Source organism: Dendropsophus ebraccatus, chromosome 9, assembly GCF_027789765.1.
Source record: "Dendropsophus ebraccatus isolate aDenEbr1 chromosome 9, aDenEbr1.pat, whole genome shotgun sequence".
Classification (NCBI taxonomy): Eukaryota; Metazoa; Chordata; class Amphibia; order Anura; family Hylidae; genus Dendropsophus; species Dendropsophus ebraccatus.
Genome location: NC_091462.1, coordinates 83,717,186 through 83,727,111, shown reverse-complemented (window position 1 = coordinate 83,727,111; position 9,926 = coordinate 83,717,186). Strand labels below are relative to the sequence as shown.

Genomic DNA, 9,926 nt, shown 5'->3' with positions numbered 1-9,926 from the left:
ATAGACGACGGGAGCCTAAAAAAGGCGAAGACAGTTGACAAAAAGAAGAGGACGACGTGGGACCCGGAAGTCATCGCTCCGGAAGACTGGATCAGGTGAGTATGGGCACATACACCCCAAACACCTGCTCGGAAAACCTCAGCTACATAGCTGAGGTGTTTAGAGCCAGGTGTTGGAACCAACATGGACCACACCCTGTATAAATCTGATACAGTTTCATGGTCTCAGGTGGCAGAAGGCAAAAAGAAGATGAATGAATGGACTGAGCCTATTTAAATGAAGGTCCTTCCAAAGACAATGAAATGGAGAGTCATAAATGCTGGACAATGCTGGACAAGCCTTGCATTTAAGTGAAAACACTGGAGGCAAACAGCAGGACAGCTTTCCTGCTGTCGTGAAGCCATAAACCAGCCCCTGCGGCTACTTCAAAGCCTCCTTATCAGCGTCACCTGTGGATGGGCATAGCACGCCCAAAAGAGTCATCCAAAGGACAAGGACCTTACTTTACCCAAAGGACGCCACCTAGAGGAACATGTTTACCTCTGCATCATTGTCTTTAAAACATAAAGGAACTGTGATGATTGGCTGAGACAGTATTTGGAGGTGTTCCAGGGACGGGCCATGTGTGGGCTATGAGTGTTTGTGTGAGTGGTATATAAGGTTGCACACAGATGAACAGTTAGGCACTTCCTATCTCCCACCATCCCTTCCTACCACCCTCTCCCTTCCCTTATATTCCTATCCCTTAGTTAGTCTCCCCTTTGTAGATATTTATGTTATCCTCTTTGTAATAAACCCCTTAAAGATCTAGTTGTCCTTGATCAATTAATACGGCACCCCAAAACCCAAGCAGATTCTACATTTGGCACCCCAGATGGGACTGTGGTGACTTAAAATTCCACAGAGAATCCTAAGAAACGAGTCTGCTCTGATCGATATATCTGAAGAGGCAATAGATCAAGGAATCGAGGACTCTGGATCGTGGATACAACAAAGTTTTGGTAAGTGTAAAGTTTCTTTTAAGTTATTCATGTTAAGAGTCTAGCAAGCTTAGTGTAATTGTGAATCAGGTTGTGTATTGCTGGATAGTAGCTAGAGTAGTGGAGGGAGTGTTGTGGATATTGTGCGTATAGAAGTGTTTCTCGATGTGTAGGTTGGATGTGTATGTTGTGAGTCTTGTATACTAGGAAGATACTGGTTTGGCGAGGCCCAGTTCTGCTGTTGTTGCGGTATTGCTAGTTGTTGTTTGTTTTTTAGGTTTGTCAGGTTTGGTTTCACCGTTTTATTAATATGGAACTTGTGGAAAAATATGTTAAGAAGTATTCTTCTGCTAACTATCAGATATGTGCAGATGAATCTCTGGGGGATCAGCTTAGGGCATTGTTAGCACAGTGCCAGGTATACAATGGTAAGATTGATGGTAAAATGTTTGGAAAGAAATTAAAGAAATTGAAATTAAGTAACGAGGTTGCATTGCTGGTTAAGGTAAAGGAAATAGCTGAAGAGAAGGAGGCCAAGTGTCAGAATGAACGGAAGCAAATGGCAGAGAGTATAGAAAGGGTAACTGAGTCTGTGGTTAAAATTGCTACAGGGTGAAGCAAGGAGTTTGAAAATCTAAAAGCTGAGATAGATGATGTAACAGAGAGGAACAATGGGCTGGTGGAGTTGGTGGAGAGATATGAGCTGAAGGCTGGCTCAGACAAGGCCCATGTGATATCTCTAGAGAGCAAGATCAGCCAAATGGAGAGGATGATCGCTAAATTAGAGGGGCAGTTGTCTGAAGCGAAATCCCAGCTGTTTAACAAGGAGCAGCATATCCTGTCCTTGTCTTCACACAACTGTAGGTGTGAAGCAGCGAATGTTTGCACAGTCTCAACTATGGATGGGGGTGGTGCAATGGACACTGTGGCTGTATCTGGTAGCCCTCCAGCTCTCACCATCCAGAACAGGCTGCAGCTGTGTAAAGTTCTTGGACAATGTAATACCAGTGAGTCACCAATAACTTTGTCTAATCGATTTGAAGCTGTAGTGACACAATATCGGTTAAGTAACAGAGATGCCTGGTCTCTGCTCCAAGCCTGGCTGCCAGGGCCACTTGCAGCACAGTTATCACTGGCAGATATGGGTGACCATTGTAGAGGTGAAGAATTAAGGAGGAAGGAACTGAAGCGCATCCTGGGTGGGCGAGACACTAGGGGTGAGAATGCCCTTAGAAAGTCCAGGTTCAGGCAGCATGATGATCCAATACTGTTCTGTAACAATCATCTCACCCTATATAAGTCTGTTTACAATTGTCCAGACATGTCCCAGGATGATGCTAGTTTCCTATATTCAATGGCAAATCGTTGCAATGTAGATTACACTACAAGGATTGCTCTAAGGAAAACTAGCTCTTATGAGAGATTTATTAACATACTTAGGGACTGGTGTGAAGATTCTAGAGACAGTTATGAGACATCAGAAAATATATCTACGGTGTACAGACCTAGGAGGAGACGGTACGTTAGATATTGCTACAGATGTGGCAGGCCAGGGCATATTAAACGGTTCTGTAATGCACCTTATATATATCCTGAGCCAGAAGTCCATTCACTGCAGCAGGAGATTGATAGTGTCCAGTCTGAGGAGGAAATTTCCACCCATCTCCAAGAGTTCACAGAGACATGTGAGGAGACGGCTAACATGGAGGCTGATCCTGTGACATGTGAGGAGACGGCTAACATGGAGGCTGATCCTGTGACATGTGAGGAGACGGCTAACATGGAGGCTGATCCTGTGACATCTGAGGAGACGGCTAACATGGAGGCTGATCCTGTGACATGTGAGGAGACGGCTAACATGGAGGCTGATCCTGTGACATCTGAGGAGACGGCTAACATGGAGGCTGATCCTGTGACATGTGAGGAGACGGCTAACATGGAGGCTGATCCTGTGACATGTGAGGAGACGGCTAACATGGAGGCTGATCCTGTGACATGTGAGGAGACGGCTAACATGGAGGCTGATCCTGTGACATGTGAGGAGACGGCTAACATGGAGGCTGATCCTGTGACATCTGAGGAGACGGCTAACATGGAGGCTGACCCTGTTATACCTGCACCAGAGTCACAAACAGTGCAGGGTCCCAATATACACAAAGGAGAGACAAAGAAACAGCAAAATCCATCTTGTTGTAAAGAACAAAAGGAAGGTGTTAATATCCCAGTGTACAATTTGTGGGCAAAGTTACCACTCTGGCTATTCTGGAGTTGGTCTCAGATTGCCTTCCCCATGTTGCTTAACAGTACAGCACAATGTGCCAGTACAGGTTACTAGATATGGGGAACCTTTGTGCATATTGTGATATACCTGAACGTAGTGGCGGATTGGTAATGGACATGGCTGTGTTTGTTTATGATGTAAATTTCTCTATTCTAATTCTATTTGTGTTTTCTTTTTAGACTGGAGGCCATTAGTCGTGTGATGTAAGAACGAAGAGACTAACATTTATGTTTTTATTTAACAGGTTATAAACTCTGACTCTTGTATCAACAAAGTAAACTGTTTTTTTATTCAAAATGAAGGAACTTTTTATATTTGGCAAATTTGTCAATAGAAATCCACGTGGTATCATTGAGCTCAAACATAACATTTTAGTAATTGTTTGCAAACAATTAAACAACTTAACATCCCATTGTGATGAATAGATATTGTGTTAACCTAATATCTATTTCTGTAAATGTGTTGGTGTTTTCTTTTCTTTGTTGTGTATATCTTATCCAATAGGTGCATGCAACAGCTGGACACATGAATTGGATACCAGCAGTGACTATTAAAATGTGAAGTCGTAGTATGAATTCTATAGAACCAGCTAAACCACCTTTAATTAGAAGCTGCCCAAAGATGCATCATGGGGCAGATAAAAGTTGAGTTTCCCCTAATTGTTTTATGTTTGTCTGTTTGTGTCCTGTTCAATGTATTGTGTGTCGGCACAGTAATTATTTTTTTTTTCTTCTGTTTGTTCCTAGTGTTCAGGAATATTGTTTTTTTTCTATTATTATTTTACTTAAGCTTATATTTTTCTTTTTTTATGAAACAGTTGTATTCATTGTTTTGATATTTTTCTTTTTCTAACTTTTTGTCTTAATTTTTATTTTATTTTAATACTTTTTGGATTTTTGTTATTACTTCCTTTGTTTGGTACCATTTTTCTTTTGGTACCAAAAGGGGCGTCAAATAGTCCAAGCTGGTAAAAGTTAAAATGCTTTTGCGCAAAAAGATATTTACTTAAATATTTTCCCTCTCTGTAAGTCACTTCTAGAGAGGAGGAGTCCAGCTTAGTTATCCCCTTTATTGAAACACTCAATTATATCTATATTGATATATAGAAAATGTTTTCACATTATACTGCTAAGAATCTACTCTTGTTCTTTATTCCCAGGATCCTTGGTGAAGCAAAAACAAATTGGCAAGTGATGGTTCCTGGATGTGAATGTGAGCCATCTGTGATGGTGGTCAAATTTACCTTTCTGCCTGTGAAAATGGATGTCTTCAGGATCTTCTACTACCAACTGAAAAAATACTATTTTAACTAATAATCGTGAAGAGAGATCACCTGGTAAATACCATACTGAGTTCTGTTTTATGGACGTTCAGTTTGAGTTATAATATACAGAATTTTAACAACCTATGATTTTAAATCCAACTTTTTAGGGAATTAGGAAATTGATCATAATCATTGGTATCATGTTAACTCGACATTTGTGTCGTATACATTGCAGTGTTAATAATTTTTGCTTGATTATGAAGTATGAACAACTATGTTAAATATTTGCCACTGTATGTTTACACAAACAAATGTGTATGTATAGAGGAATATGTTAGACAGATGTTGGATATAATGTATGTATTATGTATGAAGTAGTTCGATAGCAGTCTGAATGTGGATGAATGAATGGTGTGACCATTTATGCCCAGACCCTTTGAAGGTGTTACCGCTGCTGCAGAAGACCTAGAGGAAGACCAGAGCCTGAAAATAAAGGACTGTTTTCGGATCATGGAGATGATTGCGCAAACAAAATATATACTTCATTCTGGTTGTGGTCCAATTGTTTGTGTGCCATTCAGGCACAAAGGGGCGTATGTTGGAACCAACATGGACCACACCCTGTATAAATCTGATACAGTTTCATGGTCTCAGGTGGCAGAAGGCAAAAAGAAGATGAATGAATGGACTGAGCCTATTTAAATGAAGGTCCTTCCAAAGACAATGAAATGGAGAGTCATAAATGCTGGACAATGCTGGACAAGCCTTGCATTTAAGTGAAAACACTGGAGGCAAACAGCAGGACAGCTTTCCTGCTGTCGTGAAGCCATAAACCAGCCCCTGCGGCTACTTCAAAGCCTCCTTATCAGCGTCACCTGTGGATGGGCATAGCACGCCCAAAAGAGTCATCCAAAGGACAAGGACCTTACTTTACCCAAATGACGCCACCTAGAGGAACATGTTTACCTCTGCATCATTGTCTTTAAAACATAAAGGAACTGTGATGATTGGCTGAGACAGTATTTGGAGGTGTTCCAGGGACGGGCCATGTGTGGGCTATGAGTGTTTGTGTGAGTGGTATATAAGGTTGCACACAGATGAATAGTTAGGCACTTCCTATCTCCCACCATCCCTTCCTACCACCCTCTCCCTTCCCTTATATTCCTATCCCTTAGTTAGTCTCCCCTTTGTAGATATTTATGTTATCCTCTTTGTAATAAACCCCTTAAAGATCTAGTTGTCCTTGATCAATTAATACGGCACCCCAAAACCCAAGCAGATTCTACACCAGGTAATACACTTTTTTTCCCACTTATCGCCGTGATCGGCTGGCCGGCCAATCACAGCGATCAGGACAGTGACACCGTGGCCACTTGTACATATAACAGTAATGGCTATTGGTGCTGTCTCAGACAGCACCAATCACCATTGCTTTCCAGGTCACCAATGACCCGGAAAACAAAAAATGACTGTTATTGGCTGATCTGAACTGATCAGCCAATAGCAGCGATTATCGGCACGGGGGTGTAAATCACCCCCTGTGCCGACAGGGAGAGATGGCCTGCTATGTATTATAGCAGCTATCCTCCCCCTCCCCCCATCGTGGCCCACGGCACTCCGTCAAAGGGCCCGAGTACCGTGACGTACTGGAGTCCATGACGTATCGGTACGGCATGGGTCTTTAAGGAGTTAAAGGGGAACTATCAGCAGGTTAGATGAATCTAACCTGCTGATAGCCCCCTCTTAAGCACGGGGAGGTAAGGAGGAAGGAATGTCTCTTACCTTCCTCCTCTGCGCCGTTCCCGTGCAATGTTAGGAGCACCATTAAAATAGTCCCCCTATAAGGCTATGTTCACACACAGTAAAATAAAAGCAAAATACGTCTGTAAACCAGGTGTAAAAAGCGTTTACAGTGGGTCATTATGAGAACTTCTCTGAGCCATGAATCCACGGAATCTACCAGACAAACATATTAGGCTCCTCACTCTGGCACCATCCTCATCTCTCTACAAACTGCACATTTGTATTGGCCCCTTTACACCCTAATTTAGTGGGTAGCCCTAAAACTATGTGATCCCCTTATAGTATATGCCCCCTTTGTGTAGCCTCCTTATAGATGGCCGCTTGTTCAGTCTTCCATATAGATGGCCCCATGTGCATTTCCTAGAGAGCCCCCCCTCTGTGTAGTCCCCCTATAGTAGATGACCTCCTCTGTGCATCCCCTATAGTATATGGCCCCCCTCTCTGTAGCCCCCCTTATAGATGGCCCCTCTCTGTAGTCCACTATAGAAGATGTCCCCCACTATGCATCCCCTATTGTATACGCACCCCTGTTTAGTCCCCCTTTAAGATGGTCCCCCTCTGTGTATACCCTATCCTCTGTGTAGTTCACTTATAAATGCCCCCTCTGTGTAATGCCCCTTATATATAGCCCCCTATGTGTAGTCTCTCTTATATATTGGGTGCCGCTGGGTGCTGCAGGCTATGTCACCTCTGGGGGCCCTGATGCGGCGGCTACGGCGGTAGTTACGCCACAGTATGTTCCATTTTATTGTGTGGAGGAATTTGCATGGAATAAAGCATTTATTCATCTAAAGATTACAGGTGAGTTGCTGCTCCTTTTTTTTTTTTGAATGCTATGTAGGATGTTGCCATTTAACACATTTGAACCATAATGAAACAAAGACAGATGAGAAAATCCCTGAAAAAAATATGTTTTTGTAAAAAACATTAAAAAAAATACAGCAGAGAAAATAATGGTACATGATGCAGAAATGACATTACATCCACTGTCTGGTGAAAGGTGAAATCCACATGTATATTCACATATTAATACACACAAAGAGGTCTGCACTCTATAAATGGTTCTGGATGCGAGGAGGTAATCCTTTTAGAAACTCAACTTGAAAGGTCAGAAAGGTTGTGTGAAAGTCGAGATTCCTAGAAGCTGCTGTTACTTTATTTAATTCCTCGGTTTGGGTCCTGCATCCCTTAGATTAAAGCTTTGAAGTTTCTTGACTCACCAGCCCTGTCATGGAGTATATATTATATATGTTTCGTATATATGTTGCATTCCGCATAATAAATGTGGCAGTCTTCACAATGTGAAAATGAAATCTATTGATTGAAATCTATTGATTCGTAGCAAAGTTTGTTCCCTTTGCTTCTCCTCTCTATTCTAGTTAATCTAGTGATTCTGGCCTTTATACTTTATTAGTATACATATACATATTAGTATTATATGGATGTATATGTTGTATATATTAGACTATGTGCTTATCAAATACTTTGATTCAAACCTACAAGGGGACAAAGTCATATGAGACAAGTAACTCCATAACCACAACATTGGTTCACTTACTGTAGATGTATGTAGGGGACATGTAGTGACAAGACTTGGTGGAATCCAGTTTTGAAAACATATCAACCACTGGACCTGATTGGTCACTTACATTTTATTACATATTCAAAGACACAGAAATGAAGAAATTCCAGAAAACGGCTGGGAGTAAACTTTTTGGTTATGTAAAATTATTGTTGTACATGTAATGAAACGTGACCAACCAGTAGTGAAGGAAGACTTGAGTTGATAGTATGAGTATTCCCAGCTCAAAGGTAATAACGATCTCACCACTATGGCCCTCACATGTGCAGGTAGCATACACCCAAATTAACATTTTGCATGTGGTGCCATTTGTACATCCCTGCGATAATGAAAAGCTGATACCTCATAACTGGCTCGCCAATAACTAGAGGCTGCCTTCAAAACATAGTAATTAACTACAGATAGAATAAATAAATGCAGTTCATATGTATTGCATTAATCCCTATAAGCAATCAGTGCATTGCTCATAGGGGTCCCCTAGGGAGACTACAAATTATTGTAAAGAAAAATTTTTTTTATTTTTTTATTAAATAAATAAGTAAAAACATAAGCATATTTACTATCGCCACATGTGGAACTTGGTAAACTATTAAATTATTACATTTCTGATCTCACTTGGTAAATGGCCCAAGCGTGAAAACCTACCAAAGCGAATAATTGCTGATTTTTTTTATCACATCCACATCACAAGTAAACATTGTACCAATAAAAACTACAGATTGTGGCACAAAAAATGATGCCTCCAATAGCCCCATAGACAAAATTTTTTTTATAAACATTAGAATAGAGCAATTTTAAATACTTTTTATTTATTTTTTTACACACTTTAAGCAGTCAAATAAAATAAAAGTTATATAAGTTTATTGTCAAGCATATAGATGTGTTGGCACTATCTGAAAACCTTGATGTTCTTGCGTGTTGTATAGGCTGAGTGACCTGATGTGACGGGGAGCATTGTGATCTCCGGACAATGAGTATCCTCAGTGTGGTGTCTGCACAGCGGTGGTGCTCAGCATGTGTGAAAAAACAGTCCATTCAATAAGCACAAGCCTTTGAGGAAGATTGATAACATGTCAGTTATACCACAGGGCAAAAGACATATAGAAGCAAGCCCCATCCTTGTTTTAGTTTTGCACCATATTTTAGTTGGAAAAGTCTGCCACTGCAAAGTACAATAGGTGTTACATACAATAACGGCTCATATGACTCTGTGGGGAAAAAATTCAAGTGCTATGGCCCTTTAAACATGAGGAGGAAAAAACAGAAGTGCAAAAACAAAAATTGTCCTGGCCCTTAAGGGGTTAAGTTAAAGATGAATTTAAGTTATTCTTAAGCCTTAAAGGGAACCTGTCACCCCCCGTGTCGGGGTGACAGGCTCCCGACCCCCCGCTACAGCCCCCTATACTTACCTGATCCCGCCAGGTCCCGCTTCTGGATCTGGTCGGGTCACGGAGATCTCAGCAGCTGCAGCCCGGCGCGCGCTGAGAGATCAGTCCAACCCTCATAGAGAATGACAGGAGAGTCCAGCGCTCCGTCATTCTCTATGAGCGTTGGACTCATCTCTCAGTGCGCGCGCCGGGCTGCAGCGGCTGAGATCTCCGTGACCCGACCAGATCCAGAAGCGGGACCCGGCGGGATCAGGTGAGTATAGGGGGCTGTAGCGGGGGTCGGGAGCCTGTCACCCCGGCACGGGGGGTGACAGGTTCCCTTTAAGAATTATTTTTGGGACAATACAAGGTTGGATTTGGTGTTTTCTCTAAGGAATTAAGTATTCTTTAAAGGAGTATTTCAGCCATTTATATTTTTTACTATAGTTCTACAGCTGCATAGAAGCTGGATAATGATTGGCTGAGAAGGCTGTGACTGCCAAGACAAGATTATCTCAAAAGTAGCAGCCAGAAGGTTCAGTGGGGGGATCCAAAGACTTCAAAGGAGGACCCCTGGGGGAGCAAGGTTAGATGAAAAAGTTTCAGTGCTGGCAAGCAGAAGACTTTAGCTTGCTGGACAACCCCTTTA

General features: G+C 41.8%; 1 pseudogene; it reads left to right on the top strand.

Moving 5' to 3' along the window:
• Positions 1-1,290: 1,290 nt before the first annotated feature.
• LOC138801805 (posterior protein-like) lies at positions 1,291-4,574 on the top strand (annotated as a pseudogene).
• Positions 4,575-9,926: the final 5,352 nt, after the last annotated feature.